Here is a 17,399-nt window from a genome sequence, read left to right as displayed (position 1 = left end):
TAGCACAAGTACAGACAAGTTTACAAACCCTGAGTGTATCATGTAATGAATTTTTCACAAAGTAAAAGTACCCAAACTATGAAACAGAATGATCTCAAATCAAGAAACAAACATTATCACCAGCTGTGAAATGCCCTTTCATTCCTCTTCCAGTAACTGCCCCATTGTAACCTCACTTTGCTGTCTACCACCTTAGATGTGTTTTACCTGTTTTGAGAATCATCCATGTCTTTATATGTAGTTTTTGAGCCCATTCTAATGCTCACTCATTCTCGTTGCTTGTATTCATTTGCATGAATATATAAAACATTTACTTGTACTTTCTTGTAGATGGACATTTCCGGACATTGGGGCTGTTGTGAATAATGCTGAAATGACCATTTATGTATATGTCTTTTTGTAAACATACATGCTCATTTCTGTTGGTATTTCGCTCAATTTTAATTTCATCATGATTCATTGTTGAATGGTCTATGTGTTTTAAGATGGCATATCACAAATGTAATATTTATTTGTATACTCAAAAGTTCGTCTGAGAACTCACACTTATGCACTAACTATGCCTGTTAAAAAGAAAGAACGCTAGCACTAGTCAAAGAAAATTGTAAAGCAAAAATTAACATTAAATAGTAGGGCTGAGATGAAAGTGCTAAATCTTATTGGTTTATGGAAGTGAAACATAAAGGGATTTTAGACACACCCATCTGAGTTAGATTTTCGTTGTTTTATTCCAGTTCCTAGAAACTCACACACCCTTGGAGCTCTCCTTCATGGAACTTCATCCTTCACTGCACAGTAAAGCATTTCCAGTATAGATGATGGTATTTCTAAAAATATAGAACCCAGAAACACAAAATCAAGAGGACTAATCTGCCAGTGGGTTTAAGATATAAATGTTGGACCTAGCTTCTCATTTCCTCGCTCTTTATAAACCTGTGAGCTTTGTGTGGGGAGAACAGCATCTGGAGCCTACGTAGAATTCTATGCAAAAGGAGCACAACCTGGAAAGATGTTGTTTCCCTAGTGGCTCCATCTTGGAATTCTCAGGAGACTATTCCATTGTTCCATGATCCCAGCTAGTTTTGGATGATACGCTAACGAGAAGACCTGTGAATTTCGTGGGCGTCAAGATGTTATCTTACTTATTTCACTATAAAATGCTTTCCTTCATCAGAAGAACTTTGTATGGCACAGCAAGATGAGAAAGGAGCACAAATGGATTGCAATCATAAGAACAGTAGCAAGGAACGGCAAATATAAGTCCTGAATGAATGTCTGTTCCAGAGATAGAAAACCCCCGTTTCTTCTCTGAAGGAAGGAGTCCAATGAACTATACTTTGCACCAGATGATCATCTCGTCTGCCCTGTGTTGGGTCTTAAATTAGAGGCTCAAGAAGGGTCACTACTGCAGACACAGTGGAGAATGCCATGTCCAGTCCTGTTGAGAAAAAGTCGAAATTATTTATCATGAAGATAACCCCCAATCTTGAAACCATGGCCTTATTGTTCATAAGCCCATTGAGCAAGCATTGGGTGGCTGTTGAAAGAGGATAGAGACTCCTACAGAATGGGGCTGCCATATTAATCTAATTTTAAGAGCCTTCTCCACTGTTGGCTTTTGGTACAAATATTGTCTTCCTCTAGACCCAGTCATCAAGAATCATCCTCAGTTCACTTCCCAAAAACTCCTAAAAGTTTGTTCCTTCCAAGTGGGAAAAAAAATCATCATCCATTGACAAAGCATGCATGCAGATTCTTAGTTATGGCAAAATCACTGATGATTCGGATAGTCCAGGGAGGAAGTCCATTTCATGCTAACAGACAAAGACAGACCATCCCATGAGCTGATAGCTAAGAGGAATGCCAACAGGGGGTAGACGACAGAAGAAGGAAGAAACAACACCTATGTTTGTATGAACAATTATGTAAATTAGAATTGTAGAAGCCATGAATATTGTCTTGCTTGCTAACAATATACATGTGAATACATTAACTCCCTTTAAATTATTCATTGAGTATTGTTTGCTGGATAACATTACTACTTAGATTGCAAAATATTTTGGTGGGGCTGTAAGTGAAATAGAAGGACGTGTACCCAAATCATGGAAGAAATGCTTTGGATTTTTCACATGTACTAAGTTGTAATCACAAAGAGTGTACTAAAATGGGAAAATGTTAGACTGTAACTTGAGAGAAAAATATATAAATATGTATATATATTTTTGTGTGTGTGTGTGTGTGAGTGAGAAAGATCAGCCCTGAGCTAACATCCATCACAAATCCTCCTCTTTTTGCTGAGGAAGATTGGCCCTGGACTAACATCCGTGCCCATCTTTCTCTACTTTATATGGGACGCCACCACAGCATGGCTTGAGAAGCAGTGCATTGGTGCGTGCCCAGGATCCGAACCTGTGAACCCCGGGCCGCCGCATCGGAGCACGTGCACTTAACTGCTATGCCACTGGGCATAATATAAACATATATTTTTAATAATTTGAAGTGGAGATATAATGGGTGGTACTGCTCAAAGGGAAGTATGTGAGAAAACATGCAGGAGAACAATTTTTTTTTAGGAGAAAAATGTATTTGAGAAAGAGACATATAAAAGTGTGTAGTTTAGGATGTTTGGTTCTGGCAGCATTTTCTGCAGCATAACCTCAGTATTGAATGTTTTTCCTCAGTGGTGAATTACCACAATAACTGCTGTTTGAGCTAGCCAGCCAGAAAAAGTGAGTTGATATATTGCAGATTCGAATACCCACAGGGTTAAACAGAGAGCTGGATCAAAGGAGATCTGAAGGAAGACCAGGAAGGCATGCAATGGCCAAGACCCTTCTTCATTTTGTGGGAATTGAAGTCATTCCTATAGCTGAACTGAGAGTTTGTGTGACATTTCCGAACAAAAAACTGTGGCCTTCTAAGAAAGGAATGTGGACCTGCCTTCAAAACAAACCCTGAGTGATGTGTAGGATGGGCTCCTTGAGATGAATCTGGCACACTCTGCTATCCACCGCTGTGATGGCAAGAGAATAAATAGACTGGCTTTAACAGAAGAAGGGTCATGTGTGCAAATCTGAAACAATGCAGCGTGCTGACGCTTAGAGGAAGGATGCAAGGTGAAAATCATAGGAGCTAATGGATCATAAATTGTTCATTGTTTGTTTCCCCCTCTACCTCTGATTACGTCTCTGTTTAAGTATCTTTAACATTGACACTCTAGAAGGCAAATGAAATGAAGCAAGGAAATTTGCCTTTCAGCTCCCAAGTAGCCAAGCACTAAAAAAGTGATTAAGAAAACAATCTGAAATGGAAAGTGTGGGGGAAGGATCACTACACTTAGAAAATAGGACAAAAAACTAGGTTAAGTTTTCTATGCTCATCAAAAGATGTTGCGTATCTGGACAGTGATTCAGCTAGGTCAAAAAGAAAGGTTCCTTTTGGAAAATGCTTGAGTCAATGATATTTACCAGGTTGACAGGAGAAGCATAATCCTATGGGTCTGTTGGATGGATATTATGCCTATTATGTTAGCTAATATTTAAAATAATGGGAAACTTTAAAAAATATAAAGGAAAATAAGAAAGAAAAGGAACAATCTATAGTGAAATCTTTATCTTGGGAATAAGAGAGAGTGGGAGACAGAAAGATAGAGATAGAGATAGAATGATATATAGAGAGAAAATAGATAGAGATAGAGATAGAGATAGAGATAAGATAGAGATAGATAGTGATAGACATAGAGGTAGAAGATAGAGATAGAGAGAGAGAAATAGAAATATATAGAAAGAGACAGACAGAGACAGAGAAAGATAGAGATAGAGATAAATACCGAGAGAGAGAGAGAGAGAGAGAGAGAGAGAGAGAGAGAGAGAAAGACAGAGATAGGAATAGGAAAGGGGAGAGAGAGAGAGAGAGAATGTATGGGATGACCAATCCATTGCTATAAAGGACCTCCAAGCCATATAAAAACATTGTACGTTTTATAGAACAGACACATATTTTGAAAGTCAACAATTAAGCAAAGTTATAAATGTGAATCACCTCATTTTCCTAACTATATTCTAATGAGCAGATATTTTTGTATGAAAAGGCAGTATCCAAAAGTAGAAGGAAACTTCTCTCTCCTTCTAAAGTCCACATCCCGGGAACTGCCTTAACAGAAATCAATGTCCTTTAAAAGAAGCAAAAGTACCCAGGAGAAAAGGGAGGGAAGGCAACAGAACAGGTTTGGAGGATAGGATGTTTTGAGGAGAAAATAATGATGCAATCATAGACTTGGGTGGTTGAATCATAATTCCATACGAAGGAGGTATACACAAGGAAGACACATATAAGTGAATTTCCACCTATTAAAGTGCAACCAAATAAAAAAAAACTGTAGGTAGAGAAGATTCACCATAGCTCAGCTCATCTGTAATGGTGTAGATACCATCCTGAGCAGGCTGACAGCGGAAGTCCTTGTACAGCTGAAGAATGTGCACCTGCACAAATATCAAGGTCCTTACTGGGAGACCCACTATGGACAGGGAGAATTTCATGTGGCTTCTCTTCATATGCACTTCACAGATTAGTGAATGTGCATGGGGTTTTGGTGAAATGTTGGCTAGAAAAATCTATGGGACAGAATCATCTGAACCCTTTTTTTTTGTATCTTCCTCCAGACTTTCATGTGGATCTTCTTGCGCAACTCATATTTATATTCGGGTGTAAGATTTCCAGGCATGAGTTTTCAGCTTATGCAGCTTCTAAAGAAATATATGACATACAGTGTCAGTTATCTAAAAGAACAGTGTGTTCCAGAGTACCTTGGATTCACTGTAAAATGAATTGACTACTTTGAACAATACAGAGAGAGAGAGAGAAAAAGAAAGAGTTTAAGCAATGAGGAAGATATTGTGTGAAACAAACCAAGAGATTGTCATCGGGTTAGGAATATGATTAAAATAATTATACATAAGTATTAACTGTAAGTGATATCTTTCCCAAAATACAAAAATACTAATGAGAAGAAAATGTTAAAGGGAGCTGGAAAAATGAAGTGTTAATGGCCACATATTTATAGCAACAAATTAAAAGAGCATAAATAAATCAAGAAATAGAAGCATAAGTACACAATTGAAAGATTAGCAAAATAATAATAATGTCACAGTTAACCTTTTTGAGTTATTAGTATGTGCTATGCAATGCACTTAGCTCTTAAAAAGATTATTTGTTTAACTGGTTTTACAACCTCGTGAAATAGCCACTACATTTATCCCCATTATCCTAATAAAGAACCTCGAAGACAGAGTTTAATGCTTGTCAAAAGTTACCAACACAGTTACGTGTTGAATATGTGATTTAAACCACAGATGTCTTACTTCAGTGTCTTTCCTATTATGCTAAATTTACATATGGGTGTGTGTGTGTATGTGTGTGTGTGTTTGGGTATGATGTGTATGGTTGTATATTGGAAAATTATTGAGCAAATTAGTAAAACAAAAGTTCTGTAGCACTAGATAGAAAAAAACACATTGAAAAAGACAGTGCTATGACTTAAGGAAACCCAAAACATATGGGTAACAAAGAAGGTGAATTACCTCTTTTCATCTATTTAAAGAAAGAAAATGTCAGATTTCAATTAACAGGAAGGAATGTATTGCTAAAACTAACCACCAGCACCAAACATAATACCCTGAGAGCAAGATCAATGTCTATTAAGAAAAAACATGTTAAATAAATCATGGCACATTCCATTGAGCATACACTAAGCAGCATTACTTAAAATGTAGCAATTTAATTTTTAATATTTTAAGTATGATATAGAAAGTTGCTGTTTTGTATGTGCATACATATTGTTGTTATGCAATTAAGTAAAAATGGTACATTATCGTGTATATTCACGTTTAGATAGTAAATAGCTGTGATGGTGCAAATGCTCACACCACCAAAAAATAACCTTAAAGAGTAAGTGTCCTCAATGAAAAAGGCTTAGGAGTTTCTGAGGGGGATTATTTAATGTTATATGGTCGTGTTATATCATTTAGTACTTCTGACTTTTCTCAGATAAATACTTTTCTTTATAAAGTTGTTGACGTGGAAAATAAAACTTCTTCAAAAGACAATGTTGTACCAGATTAGATTTTTTTTTATTTAGGCATGAATTTTATTTGGGGGAATTGCTAAAACGTTTGAAAATGAATCAAATAATAAGTCCTAGAAATAAGGGATAGTGCGTATATTAAATTATGTTATGCTATGGTATTATATGAGAGGAAGAACTATTCTTGTACCCTCTAGGTCCTTCTGGCTGGTCTAACAATTAAATTGACATGAGATAGAATAACAGGAGAAAATAAAGTTTAATAACATGTATACATGGGAGAAACCCAGGAAAACTGAGTAACTCGCCAAAATGGCTGAAGCCACCACCTTAAGTATCATCTTTAGTTGAAGACAAAGGAGGATGTTGGGGGTAGTGGTTTGTGACTTCAAAGAGGAGGCAGGTAATTTACACAGAGATGAAAAAGCAAATGCTTGATAAGCAAATGTTTGCTGGGCCATCTGTAGACAATGGGACCTGAGAGAGAATTTTGATAAAATGGGCCTTGCTCTAGTGTCTTCCTGTCTACCACACTTAGAGTTATCTATGGTGATAGCACCATCCTGGGACAGACCTTCTGTCTTAAATTCTTTTAGGCAGTTAGGAGGAAGGTCTAAGTTTCTTCCTGAGTCTTTTGTTCTTAAAAATAATCATGCCACAGAGACACATTTTGAGGAGGCACATTCTGATCCCCACACTATGTTATGCCATATATTATTTTGGAAAAAAATGCACTTTTAAAGCACTAATGTCCTTAAGAATAGAAGAATAAAGTATAAGTTGAAAGTTCAAACATGGAGAAATAAGAAAAAAATAAAAATAAATTGTAGAAACAACCAAAAGAATTTGTTTTCATTGAAATGAGCGACAATTACTTTAATAGGTTCCCCAAATCAAAATTGCATCTGTGAAGCTATTGGGATGATATCTTCAATGTGCTGAATTTACAGGGTAGGAAATTATCATATTTATATAAATATCATTTTCTTTCCAAATACAGTATAATTATTTTGTATCAGATGCCAATCTGAACTCACCAAGGATCTTTTCTTTTGGCATAAAAATACAGAAGTCTGTGCCTTTCTAAAGCAAAATAAATTTGAAAAAGAATAAAAAGAATAATCTTTATTACTTCTAAGTGGAGAAATTAAGTCTAATCAAAAAAGTAATAAAAATACTTATTTCTTCTAAAGCATTTTTCTTTGTTAGATTTGAGGTGTGTATGCGTGTTTTGGCTTCGTATTTTATTAGCTTCCTAGTGGAAGCAGGAACAATTTCAGGGTGCTTTCCAAGAGCTTATTCTGGAGCAGACCAGACTGATGTTTTAATTGAATCATTGTCATCTTTGAGGAAAAAAGTCTAGCATAGTGAAATATGCAACTATAAATTAACAGAATTTGAAGTGGAAAGAAATAATACACATTCTGCATATATATATACATATAATCTGCATGAAAATGAGCTGAGGTTTAAAAATGGATGTGCTTTTCTAATTTAAAATTAATTATGATAAGGGTTTGGCCTGATAGCTTTCTAAATTCCACATCAACTTATCTCGAAACTCAATAGAGCTAACAATCATCTTTGGGGGCGGGTGTGGGGCAACACACGTGTTGGTTCATTTAATAAGCGGGGTCAAGGACCAGACGTTCTTTTATAATTTAGAAAATTTTCTTTTAAAAAGTTTGTGTTTTGTCTGCAAATGTTTATCCTAGAACTTGGCCATTTCTATGTTTTCTAAGAAATTGTAAAAAAAATCCTTATGAAGTTGGTTGTGAATGAATTGATGTGGGTCTGGGGAAGGAAACATGTAAGGTCCTGTGTTCATATTTCAGATTAAATATGGGATCTCACATATGATTATGTCAACCTCCAAACTGCAGGAGTTATGAAAGCAAGTTAAATGACATTTATAATATTTTGAAATGAAAGAGAAAGCATAAAGATCATTTCCTTTCTCGAGGTGAGAGATTAAACGCACAGAGAGATAGAGATGGAGAGAAAGAGACAGAGAAAGGGAGTGAAAGTTGCTAATAGACTCTGTCCTCTGGGAATTAAAAGAATTCAACTCCCACTGGGAGGTGGCTCAATATTTTAGGAAATGGGAAGTGGGGAGATTGAACGGAAGCTAATGTCGGAGTGAGTGTGCTGTTCGTTAATTCTCATTACATTCAACCATTTCATGGATGAATTATTCTCATTGTAGACATTGGGAATCACAGTTAGTTGATAAAGAACCATTGTCACAGTGATTATTAACGACCGCTGTTCTCTTGTAAAGGAAGTTAAAATATGTATACTCATCCTTTACTCTTATCAGAGACTACTACATGAAAGTGTGCACTAAATACATAAGTCTCAGAAGGAATGGGACATCACAATACTCCCTCAAACTGTGCTCATTATTAATTCACAAAAAGTCTCTAAAAAGAAACGTAGAGATAATATGCATACCCCCGTCTGTTTCAAAACTAAGCACACAATTTAGTACACAATATATACAGAAACCTGTGAGAGTTTTAATGACCCACCTTTTTAAGCATTAATTACCATTTAAAATTCAGAGTAAATGCAAATTGTAAATTGTGGTTTCAACTGTACTTGGCTTCACTGGGAACATCTTAAATACACAATAACAGATTCACATAACTTCGTGTTAAAAATCATCTTAATTTTGAGTAGAAAACCATTTTTAATATTCAAATGAATGTTATAATCGTGTAGCAAAAACAAGAGCTTAAGAAGTAAAAGAGATGCTTATAGTTGTTTGTTTAAATACCAAGACTATGGAAGCAGTCCCCTATGTAAAATAAACTGGAAGCCCTCTGCTCTTTGGAATGGCTCCCCTAAAAACTCCTTAAAGAAGAAATACTTAAAAGAATGAAGAATTTTACTCTTCCTTCTTGGTTTCCTATAAAAATGATTAAATGTGCAGGCTTTAGTGTATCTCATATAATCCAATGAGGAAAGTCTCTTATCCATTAGAAAAAATAATAAACAGTATTTATCAATTAAGTTATGACCTCCCTGTACCTTCTATCCCCATCATCATGGATGAAGAGGCACCCGTGCTCCTGAAGTTATCCCTGGATATCCCAGGTACACAGGGACTCCTTCTTCCTTTTAGTCTTCTACTCCATCAACGTGGGTCAAGGTGGGGGCCATCCATTGCTCTAGGACCCACTTCCCCTTTCTTCTGTCTCAATAGATAAATTTAATGAAGGGTCCCCAAACTATCTCATAGATATCCCTCCCTTCCTCTATAACTCTCAGCCTCAGTCACTTCTCTTGAATCTACCTGGCTGATGTCTTTTTGACCTTTTTTATCTTCATGTCATTCCCTCAGTCTTCCGTGTCACTCCCTATATCTCACCATCTAATCTCTCTGATTTTTTAAAATTACATTTAATATGATTTTTTTAAATGAGGCTTTGCACATTCTCTCCCCTTTTGCCCTGTATTTATCCTTTGCAACTCTTGAAATTTGTCCACACCACTGTTTATAATCGAGGTGCACCCTGATCTGAAAGTTATTGAAAAAGTCTAAACTGTAGACATTAACGTTTATGTAGCCTGTCAGAGATTATATGTCTTAAATTGTTTTTAAATCTGAAATCAAATATATCAGAAAATAGCATTGCAAATGTGGTGCCATAGAAAGCATCTTCCCTTCACCTTTACGTAGAAAGAATTAGTAAAAGATTTACAGTTAAAAGTGGCATATTTGAAATGTATATTTACTTTCTCCTGTTCTTCGACCATCCCCATAAAATAACCGTAAATAACTAGAGATGTAAAACTATTTTTAAAGACAAGGCAAACCTCAAATTGAGGATAACTGTCACTCTGTAACTTCCAAGTATGGTCAACATTCAGTTCTTCGCTTGAATTTTCATGCTCAGTCCACCTGCACTCTACGCAATGTTTCCAACTCGGTTACCAATACAACTATCCTTTGATGTTATAGATGTTTCTTTCTTTTTCAACTCATTCGTTTGCCTTCCCACTCAGTCTAGAATCCAAGGTCCTTCATTAAAATTGCTCTCTCATGAGCAAGATTTTCCTCTTGCCCCTATCCTCTTCTATATGACTTTTTTGAATAAACCATATCTCTGGTTCAACCAGTTATCCAACCAGTCGTTGGCCGTACTAGAATATCTAAACATCGATAGAGAAAAATACAGAACCACGAAGAACAATGTCACTTCAAAGGCAAGAACGCAAATATCCAATGGGTTCCCACTGTCCATGAATGTTTATAAATGAACAATCTCATTCTGAGATAAATATTTCAATCCTCTTTCCCTTTATTTAAACCCTTTTCTACCCTGTTTGCTCTTCCTAAAGCTATTACCTCATACCTCATGCAGAAAATGAAACTCATCACAAGGGGCTCTCTCATTTCAAATCCATCACTCTGAGAGGATTATCTTCACTCAGACTTTCCCCTTTCCTGTTATAATGGACCAAATGTGTCACTTTTATCAAAGGCTTGCATCTCCATTTGGTTGTGGATTTCTTCCCCTGATAGCCTTCTCTCACCTTCACCATGAATATTATCTCTTATTCTTGTTTCTTCATGAGTCCATCTCTCTATATATTTTTTTCTCATGAGCAAACAAATATGCTCTCTTATATCCCATATTAGAACACAAGGAACTTTTTAAACTCTCATTTGTCATGCTCACAACCACCTTATTTTTCTGTATCTTTTTAGAGGAAACAAAATGTTTTTAAGAAAACCATCTATGTTTGCCATCTCCATGTTTCTACTCCTCATCCTCTCCCTAACAAAATTTAGTCAGTCACTCTCTGTCCTTTTTCAGCTTACAGAAGCCTCATGAACTGATTGACAAGTTGCAAGTATATCTCTCTGTCCTGGTGCATTTATTTTATATAACATGGAAGTGATCTCTTTCTTGATGGTTTTGTAGAATGCACCATTAAATCCATCTTCGCCTGCTGTTGTTTCTAAGATTACATCTTTGAAAATCTTTGCATTTTATCCCTGTTAATTATTGTGCTAAGTATTCCAATTCTTCTCAAATCAAACTTGATAATTGCTACTTTTCTAGAAAACCAACCACTAGGGTAAGGGGTGTGGTTGTGTATTCAGAATGATTCTCTTCAACCGTAGAAAAGGCTTACTTAGCAGGGAGATTTCAATTACCCCACTGGACATAAAAAATAAAGTCTGGACAGCTTGACATCACTGAGAGAATCAACCTCAGTGAAACCACATAGGCAGTGAAGTCCAGGGATCTCTATGATTTGTCCAAAATCTACCTAGCTGCAAAACCTCACCACTCTAGTCCCTACCATTTGGGGCTGCAGTCAGATGGCCACTTTTGGAGCAGGCAAATACATTATCATGCAAAAAGTGGGTAACCAAAAATACTTTCTGGATGAATGAATGTAGGAGCTTGGGCAATAATTCATGCCCAGCGTAAATGACCATCAGCTCTGCTATCTGCTAAGTGAGCCTCTTGGCCTGTATGACATCATCTGAAAATTGGGAATCATAAAGTGGCTTTTATTAGAGTGAAATATTCATTAAAATTAGATTGTGGTACCTGGTATTTAATGATCAAATGTTAGTTAATAATATTCTCTCTTAATATCCTTTATGACTTCTCTCCCTAAATATTTCAATTTTGATTGCCAGGTAAAATACTCCTACTTTTCAATGACCTCAGTGGGAATCAATTTATTATGCTTCATTAAATTTCTGTTTCTAATGTTCTTATAGCTTATTTCATAATTTTCTGATCACAGCCCTCTTTATAAATGAATTTATGATGTTTGAGGGCATTGTGAATGTTTTCTTCATTATTGATGCAATTATGTCTCTGAAGGTATTGTATACACTCGGCATATATTAGTTCTTGATGAAACAGTGTTTGAGTAAATGCATGGAGAGAGTTTTGGGATAATAATACATTCATAAGATTTTAGATTAGAAAAAGCTTATTTACAGAATGGGTACATTTTATTATTATACATTTATTATTTTGTTATTTAACTGATTCTATTATTGCACACAATTCATTAATATTTTTAACATTAATATTTTTGTGTATATGTTATTACATAGAGAGATGTATATATATTATGTACATAGATATAATGATCAAATATATATTGATAAATACTGCATAGATATATAGACATATAGATACAGATTGGTGGATGTATCAGTCAGGGTTCAAGCAGATGATCAGAACCAGTAGATATATATATATAGATGTAGATATGTAGATATATATATATATACACACTCACACACATACATATATTCATATATATATTTTTTAGTTACAAGCAATTGACTTAGGTAATTGTGGTAGCTACCTCAGCACATCTGAAGCCCATAGGCAGCTTGTCACAAATAGAAAATTACATCACAGACAGGCTGGAACTCACGGCTGGATCAAGCTGTCGTCCACAGACCGACTGTCTCTCTCTCTAGTTGTTGAGTTCCTCTGGAAAAGTAGATGTCCAGAACATAAACCTGTGCTACCCTCTACCCAGATCCCTGTTTCTTGCATTTAAAAAATTTTTGCCTTTCATGAAATACATATATTCACATCTAAATCAGAGCTTCCAAGTTCTAAAGTCAAAAGAATGACGGACGCCTCTGACATCTCTGACATTATGGTGAGGCTTTATTTTGGAGAGCTTCCTGCTTCCCTTCACATCCTAGCATCTGTAATGGCAATGTGGTCTCCCTGTGTGTGTGGCAAACTTCAGTGGGAGAACAACCTTGAAGAATGAACACACTGAACAGAGTGAGTCATAAAAGAATAAAATACATGCTATTTACTATTTTAGACAGCATTTTGGCAAACAATGTTAAAATCTACAAACTCGCTAAAACCCTCAGCAAAGAGAAAATATGTATCTTTGCTTCTCTTCTATTTTTTTTCCCCTGTAATTCTGCTCATTCAATTTTCTTTTCTGTTCTTTTCATTCCACTTCAAGTTTTTCATCCTAACTAGGTTGGAACATCAATAACAATAAAAATCATAGAGAACAGAAAGAACTGAAGACACTGCAAATCCAGTGACAATCTCTCTTTACTGTCATGCAACATGAATAGCTAATAGATGCAAAAAGAAAAAACAAGGAGAAAGGCCATTGCCAGTGTCATCCACTAGTTGCAGAGCTTAAAGTTTGGGAGAAACTTCAAATTCCTACAGTAAAATTGGGTAAACTCCCTGTTTCTGATATTTCTCTGTGCCAAGTCCAGATGGCCATAGCTTGCTCATTTTTACTTAATGCTTAGCATAAAGTAGACACTAGACGAGCTATATCAATCGATTAAATTCACAAATTTAAATGAATGATTAAAACAACCGTATAAGAACTTTGGTGAACAGGCCAATCTTTTTCACTAATTGCATAGACTTGTTTTTTGATAATATGCAAATGTTCTATTTACACGTGTGAATGTCTAACTAAACATTACAAACCGAAGAACCGTGAAAATATGCTGCATTAAATATTAAAAATATCCCTGGCTTAAGGTCATCCAACATGTTAAAAATGCAATGTTTGGAACTAATTGCTTGTCAGTGGTTACTGTAATCTGATTACATTTCTTAATAAGAAAGTAAAAATTGTTGATCTTAAGGAAGGATAACTGATATTGATTCTATCTTGTGCTGGCATAAACTTCTGGTAGCTGCAATGTCTTGCCAGTGTAAATGACTCAAAAATAAGCCAGTGACCCACAGGGACCTAATATGCAGAACCATTCAGCCACCCCCTAAAAATTATTTCAGACACAATATAATCACTAAGAGGCAGGTTGCTGGAATATGAAGTTAGTGGTTAGCTTGTTCAGTGTAATTTGTAATCGTTTGGAAATGCCAAGTGGCTCTTGTAAACAGAAGGCTTTACCTGTAAGATGCTTAAGGTTATATCAGCGTCTTATTCAGATGACAATGGTGAGAAAACACCTGCATTGAGGCATTTGTTGGATTAAATGCAACAGTGCTCAAGAAAGTCTGGCTAGCTAGTGGTTTGACTACAGTGATAAAAGTCATTTTGAGGCTGCTGTCTGTGACGATAAAATAGCGACTTACTTTCTTAGGCCTTGTAGAATCACATTTTATTGGTATTTTACTTTTAACAATATGGTAAGAAAATTTAATTATCTCTTCCTCTTCAAAGATTTCCATCTTAATTATCAAGTGAAGGAATTTTTGAAGTGGTGTGGTAATGCCAAAATACTTTCCACAGATCTTGTGTCTGATGATACTGATTTTTTCCGTTTATCTCCCCATAGTTAGAAACGGGCTGATAAAATATCAGTAGTCTTTCTGGTATCTCAGACACATAAATTCTTCCAACCATTATGGATGTTCTGTATTCATTTTTCATAGAAAAGTATTGTTGTCAAAAATAAAAAAAATTAACACAATCTTAATAATTGAATATATGTATATTTTGTATACTTATGTTGTCAAGTTATTTAATATAATTGTCTCAGTCTCTTCAGTTGTAACGAGAATGACTTAACTACCTATCTATGATTATTAAAGTGTATCATTATCTAAATTATAGTATGTAAAGTATATAGACACTATCGGACATAATAAGCACCATATATTTTTGTTGGAACTGTGTGTTCATAGCATTTCTATAAATCCCGATGCATACACATCATGTAAGTGAAGCCCTGAGATGCCCCTTTCTACTATACCAAACCACCAAGTTTGTTGCCATATGACAAAAGTGAAGTGGCTGCTGGTAGCACCTTTTCAGTGAGGAGAGCTAGGTCATGTTGGATGAAGACAAACAGGGATGTTTCTTCACAAAGGCTTGAAAGCATGCAGAGAATGGAGGCCGGAAGTGGAAGGAGGAGAGGGCAGTGGAACAGGTTTTTTTTTTATTTTCCTTCCTTTCCTCTTCTTTTCCTCTTTCTTTCTTTTCTTTTTCTCCTCTCTCCTTTTCCTCTCTCTCTCTCTACCACGTCCATCCTTTTTCCTTTTAATAAATCAAAGCCGTCTAAAATCATTATTTTCTCTATTTACTTTGGCAAGTCATTTCAACAGGAGTGCATTTCCAGTTCATCTTTGGATATATTTTTTTATGTTTTAAACATTTTATGAATTTCATATGCATTTCTTTTATCTTGGAACTATAATTGCTCTCTCCAGGTCAGCGTTTGGAAACCATCTGGTTTGGCAACTAACAGACGGACTATATTCCATTATCTCCAACTTTCTATCCAGTCAGACACTGCCCACATTCCACAGTTCCATCTTTAGTTTCATTGTGAATCCACATGCATAAGACCTAGTAATACCTAGAGCAGTGCCTAGTAATACGTGTGGACTTTAGCACAATTGGGTTGTAGTGATTCAGGTTATCTCTTCCTCTCATCGTGTTGTCTTCAAATATTGAGAGATCAAATAATCAATGATGACTTGGAAAAAAAGGAGCCTATGTGTATCCATTTGTTAAAAGTAATTCATGGAAAACTGTAACCCACAGAGTGACTATTCTCAATGAATTTATTTTTCTCATTCCTGTCCCCACTGCTTACGTAAGGGGCAATATGTTCTCGCTGAAACCCAGCTCTGTTTCTTCCTCTGTTGATTAAAAAAAGTTGGTTGAGTGAAGAGTAGAAGGTTAGGAAGAAATACTATCAATGGATTATAGCCATGAAATAACTGTGTACTATATGCTACAATATTTGGGAGATGGCACCAACCTGAGCCTCTTTGAAGGGAAAGGCCAGAAAATTGTGTTAACGCTTTTCATACTTTCTGTCTCCTTCCAAAAGATGTTTCAGAGGGCTGAGTATAAACAGATTAACCAAAATTTCTCAGTCTGGATGATCAGTGCATATAACGTAAATAATACCCTTAGTTTCTTTCTTTTTCTTTTTTTTTTTTTTTTGTGAGGAAGATCAGCCCTGAGCTAACATCCGTGCCAATCCTTCTCTTTTTTGCTGAGGAAGACCTGCCCTGAGCTAACATCTATTGCCAATCCCCCTCCTTTTTTTTCCCCTTTTTCTCCCCAAAGCCCCAGTAGATAGTTGTATGTCATAGTTGAACATCCTTCTAGTTGCTGTATGTGGGACGCCGCCTCAGCATGGCCAGACAAGCAGTGCGTCGGTGCGCACCCGGGATCCGAACCCGGGCCGCCAGCAGCGGAGCTCGAGCACTTAACCGCTAAGCCACGGGGCCGGCCCCTACCCTTAGTTTCTAAGTGCTGTGAGTTTTTCCTCAATCTCTCACCTGTGTTATACCATTTAATTACCATGATCACATTTTTATAATGAGATGGGTGATATTAATAATATTAATATTTCCCACATAGCTGTGCTTGATATGTCTCCTCCAAATTCTTATCAAAATGCCTGTTAAAAACACAGGTAGCAACGGAATCCAAATAGCTACAAAATGTAGGTGTCTTATTTATGTACGAATATCAGTGAGAGGGAAATACACAAACTTGCATCTATTATTAAAAGCTCTGTGGGACATATCTATTTTGGAATCAGACGTGCATTTAAAAATCGTTGGATGCATGCATGTTGGAGAAAATCCTTCATGGAAGGAAGAGGATATAACTTTTTTTTGAAATAAAAATGATGAATGGAAAGGAGACATTGGGTCTACTCTCAAGGTTGCAAAAATGAATCCATCGCTTTGTGATATAAAGTGAGATGTTAGAATGCTAATGATGTTATCTAGAGACAGTCATGAACACAGACTTTTTAAATTAAAATTAAAGCTGTAAAGAATGCCTTGGAATAATGAGAAGACGCTCATTTTAGGCCCTTGTTTGGACCCCTGAAGACTGGTGACAATGAGATTTATCATCGATTCGGGGATTGGTTACAGATGTAAAGACTTGTAGCGGATGCTTTAATAATATTGGCTGGGGCCTCTGTTGAACATACATTGGGGTGCATCTTCCTGCTCCTCCTTCCCATGTCTGTATCCCTCAATTGCTTGATGGGTTATTCAAGAATGTTCTCCCACTAACCCTTTTCCTCAGAGTCCCTTTCCCAGGGAACCCTGAGTCAAGCATATTCTAATACTTTCTTTTTTTTTTTTTATTTTTTATTTTTTTAAAGATTTTATTTATTTATTTTTCCCCCCAAAGCCCCAGTAGATAGTTGTGTGTCATAGCTGCACATCCTTCTAGTTGCTGTATGTGGGACTCGGCCTCAGCATGGCCAGAGAAGCAGTGCGTCGGTGTGAGCCCGGGATCCGAACCCGGGTCGCCAGCAGTGGAGCGCGCTCACTTAACCACCAAGCCACGGGGCCGGCCCTCTAATACTTTCTTGAGCTAAAAA

General features: G+C 36.2%; 1 long non-coding RNA gene across 4 annotated transcripts in view; it reads right to left on the bottom strand.

Moving 5' to 3' along the window:
* LOC147911619 (uncharacterized) overlaps positions 1-17,399 on the bottom strand; it is a 49,828-nt gene that overhangs the window by 18,433 nt on the left and 13,996 nt on the right. The window contains exon 2 of one of the 4 annotated variants that reach the window (XR_015550819.1): positions 701-827. The exons of 2 other annotated variants lie outside the window; for them this stretch is intronic. This is a non-coding gene — a long non-coding RNA (uncharacterized LOC147911619). The remainder of the gene's footprint in view (positions 1-700; positions 828-17,399) is intronic. One more of the 4 variants, XR_015550821.1, reaches the window with a different exon arrangement.

Source organism: Ceratotherium simum, chromosome Y (genome assembly GCF_057802395.1).
Source record: "Ceratotherium simum simum isolate JZ-2026a chromosome Y, ASM5780239v1, whole genome shotgun sequence".
In the NCBI taxonomy this organism is placed as follows: domain Eukaryota; kingdom Metazoa; phylum Chordata; class Mammalia; order Perissodactyla; family Rhinocerotidae; genus Ceratotherium; species Ceratotherium simum.
Note: the sequence above shows the minus strand (reverse complement) of the source record. Positions and strands in the feature narration are given on the sequence as shown.